At 43.4% G+C, this 12,118-nt stretch overlaps 9 non-coding genes and 1 pseudogene across 9 annotated transcripts; all 10 read left to right on the top strand.

Annotated features, from left to right (window-relative positions):
• Positions 1 to 1,052: 1,052 nt before the first annotated feature.
• LOC136735338 (5S ribosomal RNA) lies at positions 1,053 to 1,171 on the top strand. Its single transcript, XR_010810955.1, has one exon. It is a non-coding gene; the product is annotated as a 5S ribosomal RNA (ribosomal RNA).
• Positions 1,172 to 2,237: 1,066 nt separating this feature from the next.
• Positions 2,238 to 2,356, top strand: LOC136735314 (5S ribosomal RNA). The gene has a single exon (XR_010810931.1). It is a non-coding gene; the product is annotated as a 5S ribosomal RNA (ribosomal RNA).
• Positions 2,357 to 3,411: 1,055 nt separating this feature from the next.
• On the top strand, positions 3,412 to 3,530 carry LOC136735329 (5S ribosomal RNA). The gene has a single exon (XR_010810946.1). It is a non-coding gene; the product is annotated as a 5S ribosomal RNA (ribosomal RNA).
• A 1,067-nt stretch (positions 3,531 to 4,597) lies between these two features.
• Positions 4,598 to 4,716, top strand: LOC136735328 (5S ribosomal RNA). Its single transcript, XR_010810945.1, has one exon. It is a non-coding gene; the product is annotated as a 5S ribosomal RNA (ribosomal RNA).
• A 1,059-nt stretch (positions 4,717 to 5,775) lies between these two features.
• Positions 5,776 to 5,894, top strand: LOC136735691 (5S ribosomal RNA). The gene has a single exon (XR_010811223.1). It is a non-coding gene; the product is annotated as a 5S ribosomal RNA (ribosomal RNA).
• A 1,055-nt stretch (positions 5,895 to 6,949) lies between these two features.
• On the top strand, positions 6,950 to 7,058 carry LOC136735447 (uncharacterized; annotated as a pseudogene).
• Positions 7,059 to 8,124: 1,066 nt separating this feature from the next.
• Positions 8,125 to 8,243, top strand: LOC136735381 (5S ribosomal RNA). The gene has a single exon (XR_010810992.1). It is a non-coding gene; the product is annotated as a 5S ribosomal RNA (ribosomal RNA).
• Positions 8,244 to 9,298: 1,055 nt separating this feature from the next.
• Positions 9,299 to 9,417, top strand: LOC136735935 (5S ribosomal RNA). Its single transcript, XR_010811462.1, has one exon. It is a non-coding gene; the product is annotated as a 5S ribosomal RNA (ribosomal RNA).
• A 1,066-nt stretch (positions 9,418 to 10,483) lies between these two features.
• On the top strand, positions 10,484 to 10,602 carry LOC136735131 (5S ribosomal RNA). Its single transcript, XR_010810754.1, has one exon. It is a non-coding gene; the product is annotated as a 5S ribosomal RNA (ribosomal RNA).
• A 1,066-nt stretch (positions 10,603 to 11,668) lies between these two features.
• LOC136735808 (5S ribosomal RNA) lies at positions 11,669 to 11,787 on the top strand. Its single transcript, XR_010811335.1, has one exon. It is a non-coding gene; the product is annotated as a 5S ribosomal RNA (ribosomal RNA).
• Positions 11,788 to 12,118: the final 331 nt, after the last annotated feature.

The raw sequence follows: 12,118 nt of genomic DNA, 5'->3' as shown, positions 1-12,118 counted from the left end.
GCATCTTTTACACACCAGAGGGCGACAAATCACGAGTTTTAACTTTGGATACACGCAATTTCATCATTATTTCAGATTTTACTTCCCCAAATACACAGGCATACAATAGATCTTGTTCTCCAACGTAAACGGTCCCTAGTAACTAGGGTACATTCGTAAATAAATTGAGCATCATGGCTAGAAGTGACTAAATGTTGCCTAATCTTTATCATCGAGAAATGACACAATTACAGCAACACAAAAAGGAACTCCACCGGACAAAGTTCAGTGCTCACAAGGAGCCTCATTCAACACACACGGTTCCATTCCCATTCATGCAATGCACGAAAGTGTAAAACTTGGGAACATACTTGAGAGCAAAGATCACATTCAATCTCATTCAAGGCACGGATGTGAATGCAACGGGATGAAATTACTGAAATGATGCCTGCCCTCGAACTGTGATGATGGACTACCCGACTCGCCAATAATATTGGGTTCTGGTGTATTGAAATACAGGAGCTGCTGGATTTGTGTGTTTTTTTACCCCCTCACCATAGTTTGTCAAATGTTTAAACAACTGAACTTATATTCAAGGTTTGTTTCTCTTCATATGTTTTACTGGTTTACATTTGTCTCAGCAACCTGTTGAATGATTCTTCTGCTTTCAAAACAAAATGACAACAGGATGAATGCACACACTTGAAAATACAATACATGCAATGTTATGCATCATAGTGATGCAACCTCCTTTCAGTTTCATACTGCATGTCAATTGAAATCCTTACTGAAATGCACACCTTCTCAAGATTGCGCTTGACTGGCGTGTCAGGCACTCAATTACAGCTGTTTTATCAAGACAACGTGTTCGTTTTGTAATATATAGTTCCGGTCTGGTGTGGCACCCCAGCTAACGCACAATGTTGCCACAACGTGGCGTGTTAGCAGGGACTGTCTGCGGCGCGCTGGTGTGTCCCGGGCTTTACAGTAGAGAGACAGTTCAACTGTAAGTATGAACGGCAGAAACGGATATTGCCTTCCCTTTAAGTAGAGCATCAGGGACAGCCTCCCTGGCTTACGGCCATACTAGCCTGAATACGCCCGATCTCGTCCGATCTCGGAAGCTAAGCAGGCTCGTTCCTGGTCAGTACTTGGATGGGAGACCGCCTGGGAATACCTGGTGCTGTAAGCTTTTGCATCTTTTACACACCAGAGGGCGACAAATCACGAGTTTTAACTTTGGATACACGCAATTTCATCATTATTTCAGATTTGACTTCCCCAAATACACAGGCATACAATAGATCTTGTTCTCCAACGTAAACGGTCCCTAGTAACTAGGGTACATTCGTAAATAAATTGAGCATCATGGCTAGAAGTGACTAAATGTTGCCTAATCTTTCTCATCAAGAAATGAGACAATTACAGCAACACAAAAAAGAACTCCACCGGACAAAGTTCAGTGCTCACAAGGAGCCTCATTCAACACACACGGTTCCATTCCCATTCATGCAAAGCACGAAAGTGTAAAACTTGGGAACTTACTTGAGAGCAAAGATCACATTCAATCTCATTCAAGGCACGGATGTGAATGCAACGGGATGAAATTACTGAAATGATGACTGCCCTCGAACTGTGAAGATGGACTACCCGACTTGCCAATAATATTGGGTTCTGGTGTATTGAAATACAGGAGCTGCTGGATTTGTGTGTTTTCTTACCCCCTCACCATAGTTTGTCAAATGTTTAAACAACTGAACTTATATTCAAGGTTTGTTTCTCTTCATATGTTTTACTGGTTTACATTTGTCTCAGCAACCTGTTGAATGATTCTTCTGCTTTCAAAACAAAATGACAACAGGATGAATGCACACACTTGAAAATACAATACATGCAATGTTATGCATCATAGTGATGCAACCTCCTTTCAGTTTCATACTGCATGTCAATTGAAATCCTTACTGAAATGCACACCTTCTCAAGATTGCGCTTGACTGGCGTGTCAGGCACTCAATTACAGCTGTTTAATCAAGACAATGTGTTCGTTTTGTAATATATAGTTCCGGTCTGGTGTGGCACCCCAGCTAACGCACAACGTTGCCACAATGTTGCCACAACGTGGCGTGTTAGCAGGGACTGTCTGCGGCGCGCTGGTGTGTCCCGGGCTTTAGAGTAGAGAGACAGTTCAACTGTAAGTATGAGCGGCAGAAACGGATATTGCCTTCCCTTTAAGTAGAGCGTCAGGGACAGCCTCCCTGGCTTACGGCCATACTAGCCTGAATAAGCCCGATCTCGTCCGATCTCGGAAGCTAAGCAGGCTCGGGCCTGGTCAGTCCTTGGATGGGAGACCGCCTGGGAATACCAGGTGCTGTAAGCTTTTGCATCTTTTACACACCAGAGGGCGACAAATCACGAGTTTTAACTTTGGATACACGCAATTTCATCATTATTTCAGATTTGACTTCCCCAAATACACAGGCATACAATAGATCTTGTTCTCCAACGTAAACGGTCCCTAGTAACTAGGGTACATTCGTAAATAAATTGAGCATCATGGCTAGAAGTGACTAAATGTTGCCTAATCTTTCTCATCGAGAAATGACACAATTACAGCAACACAAAAAGGAACTCCACCGGACAAAGTTCAGTGCTCACAAGGAGCCTCATTCAACACACACGGTTCCATTCCCATTCATGCAAAGCACGAAAGTGTAAAACTTGGGAACATACTTGAGAGCAAAGATCACATTCAATCTCATTCAAGGCACGGATGTGAATGCACCGGGATGAAATTACTGAAATGATGCCTGCCCTCGAACTGTGATGATGGACTACCCGACTCGCCAATAATATTGGGTTCTGGTGTATTGAAATACAGGAGCTGCTGGATTTGTGTGTTTTCTTACCCCCTCACCATAGTTTGTCAAATGTTTAAACAACTGAACTTATATTCAAGGTTTGTTTCTCTTCATATGTTTTACTGGTTTACATTTGTCTCAGCAACCTGTTGAATGATTCTTCTGCTTTCAAAACAAAATGACAACAGGATGAATGCACACACTTGAAAATACAATACATGCAATGTTATGCATCATAGTGATGCAACCTCCTTTCAGTTTCATACTGCATGTCAATTGAAATCCTTACTGAAATGCACACCTTCTCAAGATTGCGCTTGACTGGCGTGTCAGGCACTCAATTACAGCTGTATTATCAAGACAATGTGTTCGTTTTGTAAAATATAGTTCCGGTCTGGTGTGGCACCCCAGCTAACGCACAACGTTGCCACAACGTTTCGTGTTAGCAGGGACTGTCTGCGGCGCGCTGGTGTGTCCCGGGCTTTAGAGTAGAGAGACAGTTCAACTGTAAGTATGAACGGCAGAAACGGATATTGCCTTCCCTTTAAGTAGAGCGTCAGGGACAGCCTTCCTGCCTTACGGCCATACTAGCCTGAATACGCCCGATCTCGTCCGATCTCGGAAGCCAAGCAGGCTCGGGCCTGGTCAGTACTTGGATGGGAGACTGCCTGGGAATACCAGGTGCTGTAAGCTCTTGCACCTTTTAATAAACTAGAGGGCGACATATCACGAGTTTTAACTTTGGATACACACAATTTCATCATTATTTCAGATTTTACTTCCCCAAATACACAGGCATACAATAGATCTTGTTCTCCAACGTAAACGGTCCCTAGTAACTAGGGTACATTCGTAAATAAATTGAGCATCATGGCTAGAAGTGACTAAATGTTGCCTAATTTTTCTCATCGAGAAATGACACAATTACAGCAACACAAAAAGGAACTCCACCGGACAAAGTTCAGTGCTCACAAGGAGCCTCATTCAACACACACGGTTCCATTCCCATTCATGCAAAGCACGAAAGTGTAAAACTTGGGAACATACTTGAGAGCAAAGATCACATTCAATCTCATTCAAGGCACGGATGTGAATGCAACGGGATGAAATTACTGAAATGATGCCTGCCCTCGAACTGTGATGATGGACTACCCGACTCGCCAATAATATTGGGTTCTGGTGTATTGAAATACAGGAGCTGCTGGATTTGTGTGTTTTCTTACCCCCTCACCATAGTTTGTCAAATGTTTAAACAACTGAACTTATATTCAAGGTTTGTTTCTCTTCATATGTTTTACTGGTTTACATTTGTCTCAGCAACCTGTTGAATGATTCTTCTGCTTTCAAAACAAAATGACAACAGGATGAATGCACACACTTGAAAATACAATACATGCAATGTTATGCATCATAGTGATGCAACCTCCTTTCAGTTTCATACTGCATGTCAATTGAAATCCTTACTGAAATGCACACCTTCTCAAGATTGCGCTTGACTGGCGTGTCAGGCACTCAATTACAGCTGTATTATCAAGACAATGTGTTCGTTTTGTAAAATATAGTTCCGGTCTGGTGTGGCACCCCAGCTAACGCACAACGTTGCCACAATGTTGCCACAACGTGGCGTGTTAGCAGGGACTGTCTGCGGCGCGCTGGTGTGTCCCGGGCTTTAGAGTAGAGAGACAGTTCAACTGTAAGTATGAACGGCAGAAACGGATATTGCCTTCCCTTTAAGTAGAGCGTCAGGGACAGCCTTCCTGCCTTACGGCCATACTAGCCTGAATACGCCCGATCTCGTCCGATCTCGGAAGCCAAGCAGGCTCGGGCCTGGTCAGTACTTGGATGGGAGACTGCCTGGGAATACCAGGTGCTGTAAGCTCTTGCACCTTTTAATAAACTAGAGGGCGACAAATCACGAGTTTTAACTTTGGATACACGCAATTTCATCATTATTTCACATTTGACTTCCCCAAATACACAGGCATACAATAGATCTTGTTCTCCAACGTAAACGGTCCCTAGTAACTAGGGTACATTCGTAAATAAATTGAGCATCATGGCTAGAAGTGACTAAATGTTGCCTAATCTTTCTCATCGAGAAATGACACAATTACAGCAACACAAAAAGGAACTCCACCGGACAAAGTTCAGTGCTCACAAGGAGCCTCATTCAACACACACGGTTCCATTCCCATTCATGCAAAGCACGAAAGTGTAAAACTTGGGAACATACTTGAGAGCAAAGATCACATTCAATCTCATTCAAGGCACGGATGTGAATGCAACGGGATGAAATTACTGAAATGATGCCTGCCCTCGAACTGTGATGATGGACTACCCGACTCGCCAATAATATTGGGTTCTGGTGTATTGAAATACAGGAGCTGCTGGATTTGTGTGTTTTCTTACCCCCTCACCATAGTTTGTCAAATGTTTAAACAACTGAACTTATATTCAAGGTTTGTTTCTCTTCATATGTTTTACTGGTTTACATTTGTCTCAGCAACCTCAGCAAGAATGATTCTTCTGCTTTCAAAACAAAATGACAACAGGATGAATGCACACACTTGAAAATACAATACATGCAATGTTATGCATCATAGTGATGCAACCTCCTTTCAGTTTCATACTGCATGTCAATTGAAATCCTTACTGAAATGCACACCTTCTCAAGATTGCGCTTGACTGGCGTGTCAGGCACTCAATTACAGCTGTATTATCAAGACAATGTGTTCGTTTTGTAATATATAGTTCCGGTCTGGTGTGGCACCCCAGCTAACGCACAACGTTGCCACAACGTTTCGTGTTAGCAGGGACTGTCTGCGGCGCGCTGGTGTGTCCCGGGCTTTAGAGTAGAGAGACAGTTCAACTGTAAGTATGAACGGCAGAAACGGATATTGCCTTCCCTTTAAGTAGCGCGTCAGGGACAGCCTCCCTGGCTTACGGCCATACTAGCCTGAATACGCCCGATCTCGTCCGATCTCGGAAGCTAAGCAGGCTCGGGCCTGGTCAGTACTTGGATGGGAGACCCCCTGGGAATACCAGGTGCTGTAAGCTTTTGCATCTTTTACACACCAAAGGGCGACAAATCACGAGTTTTAACTTTGGATACACGCAATTTCATCATTATTTCAGATTTGACTTCCCCAAATACACAGGCATACAATAGATCTTGTTCTCCAACGTAAACGGTCCCTAGTAACTAGTGTACATTCGTAAATAAATTGAGCATCATGGCTAGAAGTGACTAAATGTTGCCTAATCTTTCTCATCGAGAAATGACACAATTACACCAACACAAAAAGGAACTCCACCGGACAAAGTTCAGTGCTCACAAGGAGCCTCATTCAACACACACGGTTCCATTCCCATTCATGCAAAGCACGAAAGTGTAAAACTTGGGAAAATACTTGAGAGCAAAGATCACATTCAATCTCATTCAAGGCACGGATGTGAATGCAACGGGATGAAATTACTGAAATGATGCCTGCCCTCGAACTGTGATGATGGACTACCCGACTCGCCAATAATATTGGGTTCTGGTGTATTGAAATACAGGAGCTGCTGGATTTGTGTGTTTTCTTACCCCCTCACCATAGTTTGTCAAATGTTTAAACAACTGAACTTATATTCAAGGTTTGTTTCTCTTCATATGTTTTACTGGTTTACATTTGTCTCAGCAACCTGTTGAATGATTCTTCTGCTTTCAAAACAAAATGACAACAGGATGAATGTACACACTTGAAAATACAATACATGCAATGTTATGCATCATAGTGATGCAACCTCATTTCAGTTTCATACTGCATGTCAATTGAAATCCTTACTGAAATGCACACCTTCTCAAGATTGCGCTTGACTGCCGTGTCAGGCACTCAATTACAGCTGTTTTATCAAGACAATGTGTTCGTTTTGTAAAATATAGTTCCGGTCTGGTGTGGCACCCCAGCTAACGCACAACGTTGCCACAACGTTTCGTGTTAGCAGGGACTGCCTGCGGCGCGCTGGTGTGTCCCGGACTTTAGAGTAGAGAGACAGTTCAACTGCAAGTATGAGCGGCAGAAACGGATATTGCCTTCCCTTTAAGTAGAGCGTCAGGGACAGCCTCCCTGGCTTACGGCCATACTAGCCTGAATACGCCCGATCTCGGAAGCTAAGCAGGCTCGGGCCTGGTCAGTACTTGGATGGGAGACCGCCTGGGAATACCAGGTGCTGTAAGCTTTTGCATCTTTTACACACCAGAGGGCGACAAATCACGAGTTTTAACTTTGGATACACGCAATTTCATCATTATTTCAGATTTGACTTCCCCAAATACACAGGCATACAATAGATCTTGTTCTCCAACGTAAACGGTCCCTAGTAACTAGGGTACATTCGTAAATAAATTGAGCATCATGGCTAGAAGTGACTAAATGTTGCCTAATCTTTCTCATCGAGAAATGACACAATTACAGCAACACAAAAAGGAACTCCACCGGACAAAGTTCAGTGCTCACAAGGAGCCTCATTCAACACACACGGTTCCATTCCCATTCATGCAAAGCACGAAAGTGTAAAACTTGGGAACATACTTGAGAACAAAGATCACATTCAATCTCATTCAAGGCACGGATGTGAATGCAACGGGATGAAATTACTGAAATGATGCCTGCCCTCGAACTGTGATGATGGACTACCCGACTCGCCAATAATATTGGGTTCTGGTGTATTGAAATACAGGAGCTGCTGGATTTGTGTGTTTTCTTACCCCCTCACCATAGTTTGTCAAATGTTTAAACAACTGAACTTATATTCAAGGTTTGTTTCTCTTCATATGTTTTACTGGTTTACATTTGTCTCAGCAACCTGTTGAATGATTCTTCTGCTTTCAAAACAAAATGACAACAGGATGAATGCACACACTTGAAAATACAATACATGCAATGTTATGCATCATAGTGATGCAACCTCCTTTCAGTTTCATACTGCATGTCAATTGAAATCCTTACTGAAATGCACACCTTCACAAGATTGCGCTTGACTGGCGTGTCAGGCACTCAATTACAGCTGTATTATCAAGACAATGTGTTCGTTTTGTAAAATATAGTTCCGGTCTGGTGTGGCACCCCAGCTAACGCACAACGTTGCCACAATGTTGCCACAACGTGGCGTGTTAGCAGGGACTGTCTGCGGCGCGCTGGTGTGTCCCGGGCTTTAGAGTAGAGAGACAGTTCAACTGTAAGTATGAACGGCAGAAACGGATATTGCCTTCCCTTTAAGTAGAGCGTCAGGGACAGCCTCCCTGGCTTACGGCCATACTATCCTGAATACGCCCGATCTCGTCAGATCTCGGAAGCTAAGCAGGCTCGTGCCTGGTCAGTACTTGGATGGGAGACCGCCTGGGAATACCAGGTGCTGTAAGCTTTTGCATCTTTTACACTCCAGAGGGCGACAAATCACGAGTTTTAACTTTGGATACACGCAATTTCATCATTATTTCAGATTTGACTTCCCCAAATACACAGGCATACAATAGATCTTGTTCTCCAACGTAAACGGTCCCTAGTAACTAGGGTACATTCGTAAATAAATTGAGCATCATGGCTAGAAGTGACTAAATGTTGCCTAATCTTTCTCATCGAGAAATGACACAATTACAGCAACACAAAAAGGAACTCCACCGGACAAAGTTCAGTGCTCACAAGGAGCCTCATTCAACACACACGGTTCCATTCCCATTCATGCAAAGCACGAAAGTGTAAAACTTGGGAACATACTTGAGAGCAAAGATCACATTCAATCTCATTCAAGGCACGGATGTGAATGCAACGGGATGAAATTACTGAAATGATGCCTGCCCTCGAACTGTGATGATGGACTACCCGACTCGCCAATAATATTGGGTTCTGGTGTATTGAAATACAGGAGCTGCTGGATTTGTGTGTTTTCTTACCCCCTCACCATAGTTTGTCAAATGTTTAAACAACTGAACTTATATTCAAGGTTTGTTTCTCTTCATATGTTTTACTGGTTTACATTTGTCTCAGCAACCTGTTGAATGATTCTTCTGCTTTCAAAACAAAATGACAACAGGATGAATGCACACACTTGAAAATACAATACATGCAATGTTATGCATCATAGTGATGCAACCTCCTTTCAGTTTCATACTGCATGTCAATTGAAATCCTTACTGAAATGCACACCTTCTCAAGATTGCGCTTGACTGGCGTGTCAGGCACTCAATTACAGCTGTTTTATCAAGACAATGTGTTCGTTTTGTAATATATAGTTCCGGTCTGGTGTGGCACCCCAGCTAACGCACAACGTTGCCACAACGTTTCGTGTTAGCAGGGACTGTCTGCGGCGTGCTGGTGTGTCCCGGACTTTAGAGTAGAGAGACAGTTCAACTGCAAGTATGAGCGGCAGAAACGGATATTGCCTTCCCTTTAAGTAGAGCGTCAGGGACAGCCTCCCTGGCTTACGGCCATACTAGCCTGAATACGCCCGATCTCGTCTGATCTCGGAAGCTAAGCAGGCTCGGGCCTGGTCAGTACTTGTATGGGAGACCACCTGGGAATACCAGGTGCTGTAAGCTTTTGCATCTTTTACACACCAGAGGGCGACAAATCACGAGTTTTAACTTTGGATACACGCAATTTCATCATTATTTCAGATTTGACTTCCCCAAATACACAGGCATACAATAGATCTTGTTCTCCAACGTAAACGGTCCCTAGTAACTAGGGTACATTCGTAAATAAATTGAGCATCATGGCTAGAAGTGACTAAATGTTGCCTAATCTTTCTCATCGAGAAATGACACAATTACAGCAACACAAAAAGGAACTCCACCGGACAAAGTTCAGTGCTCACAAGGAGCCTCATTCAACACACACGGTTCCATTCCCATTCATGCAAAGCACGAAAGTGTAAAACTTGGGAACATACTTGAGAGCAAAGATCACATTCAATCTCATTCAAGGCACGAATGTGAATGCAACGGGATGAAATTACTGAAATGATGCCTGCCCTCGAACTGTGATGATGGACTACCCGACTCGCCAATAATATTGGGTTCTGGTGTATTGAAATACAGGAGCTGCTGGATTTGTGTGTTTTCTAACCCCCTCACCATAGTTTGTCAAATGTTTAAACAACTGAACTTATATTCAAGGTTTGTTTCTCTTCATATGTTTTACTGGTTTACATTTGTCTCAGCAACCTGTTGAATGATTCTTCTGCTTTCAAAACAAAATGACAACAGGATGAATGCACACACTTGAAAATACAATACATGCAATGTTATGCATCATAGTGATGCAACCTCCTTTCAGTTTCATACTGCATGTCAATTGAAATCCTTACTGAAATGCACACCTTCTCAAGATTGCGCTTGACTGGCGTGTCAGGCACTCAATTACAGCTGTTTTATCAAGAGAATGTGTTCGTTTTGTAATATATAGTTCCGGTCTGGTGTGGCACCCCAGCTAACGCACAACGTTGCCACAATGTTGCCACAACGTGGCGTGTTAGCAGGGACTGTCTGCGGCGCGCTGGTGTGTCCCGGGCTTTAGAGTAGAGAGACAGTTCAACTGTAAGTATGAACAGCAGAAACGGATATTGCCTTCCCTTTAAGTAGAGCGTCAGGGACAGCCTTCCTGGCTTACGGCCATACTAGCCTGAATACGCCCGATCTCGTCCGATCTCGGAAGCCAAGCAGGCGCGGGCCTGGTCAGTACTTGGATGGGAGACCGCCTGGGAATACCAGGTGCTGTAAGCTTTTGCATCTTTTACACACCAGAGGGCGACAAATCACGAGTTTTAACTTTGGATACACGCAATTTCATCATTATTTCAGATTTGACTTCCCCAAATACACAGGCATACAATAGATCTTGTTCTCCAACGTAAACGGTCCCTAGTAACTAGGGTACATTCGTAAATAAATTGAGCATCATGGCTAGAAGTGACTAAATGTTGCCTAATCTTTCTCATCGAGAAATGACACAATTACAGCAACACAAAAAGGAACTCCACCGGACAAAGTTCAGTGCTCACAAGGAGCCTCATTCAACACACACGGTTCCATTCCCATTCATGCAAAGCACGAAAGTGTAAAACCTGGGAACATACTTGAGAGCAAAGATCACATTCAATCTCATTCAAGGCACGGATGTGAATGCAACGGGATGAAATTACTGAAATGATGCCTGCCCTCGAACTGTGATGATGGACTACCCGACTCGCCAATAATATTGGGTTCTGGTGTATTGAAATACAGGAGCTGCTGGATTTGTGTGTTTTCTAACCCCCTCACCATAGTTTGTCAAATGTTTAAACAACTGAACTTATATTCAAGGTTTGTTTCTCTTCATATGTTTTACTGGTTTACATTTGTCTCAGCAACCTGTTGAATGATTCTTCTGCTTTCAAAACAAAATGACAACAGGATGAATGCACACACTTGAAAATACAATACATGCAATGTTATGCATCATAGTGATGCAACCTCCTTTCAGTTTCATACTGCATGTCAATTGAAATCCTTACTGAAATGCACACCTTCTCAAGATTGCGCTTGACTGGCGTGTCAGGCACTCAATTACAGCTGTTTTATCAAGAGAATGTGTTCGTTTTGTAATATATAGTTCCGGTCTGGTGTGGCACCCCAGCTAACGCACAACGTTGCCACAATGTTGCCACAACGTGGCGTGTTAGCAGGGACTGTCTGCGGCGCGCTGGTGTGTCCCGGGCTTTAGAGTAGAGAGACAGTTCAACTGTAAGTATGAACAGCAGAAACGGATATTGCCTTCCCTTTAAGTAGAGCGTCAGGGACAGCCTTCCTGGCTTACGGCCATACTAGCCTGAATACGCCCGATCTCGTCCGATCTCGGAAGCCAAGCAGGCTCGGGCCTGGTCAGTACTTGGATGGGAGACCGCCTGGGAATACCAGGTGCTGTAAGCTTTTGCATCTTTTACACACCAGAGGGCGACAAATCACGAGTTTTAACTTTGGATACACGCAATTTCATCATTATTTCAGATTTGACTTCCCCAAATACACAGGCATACAATAGATCTTGTTCTCCAACGTAAACGGTCCCTAGTAACTAGGGTACATTCGTAAATAAATTGAGCATCATGGCTAGAAGTGACTAAATGTTGCCTAATCTTTCTCATCGAGAAATGACACAATTACAGCAACACAAAAAGGAACTCCACCGGACAAAGTTCAGTGCTCACAAGGAGCCTCATTCAACACACACGGTTCCATTCCCATTCATGCAAAGCACGAA

This window comes from Amia ocellicauda, unplaced genomic scaffold (assembly GCF_036373705.1).
Source record: "Amia ocellicauda isolate fAmiCal2 unplaced genomic scaffold, fAmiCal2.hap1 HAP1_SCAFFOLD_41, whole genome shotgun sequence".
NCBI classification, from domain to species: domain Eukaryota; kingdom Metazoa; phylum Chordata; class Actinopteri; order Amiiformes; family Amiidae; genus Amia; species Amia ocellicauda.
Note: the sequence above shows the minus strand (reverse complement) of the source record. Positions and strands in the feature narration are given on the sequence as shown.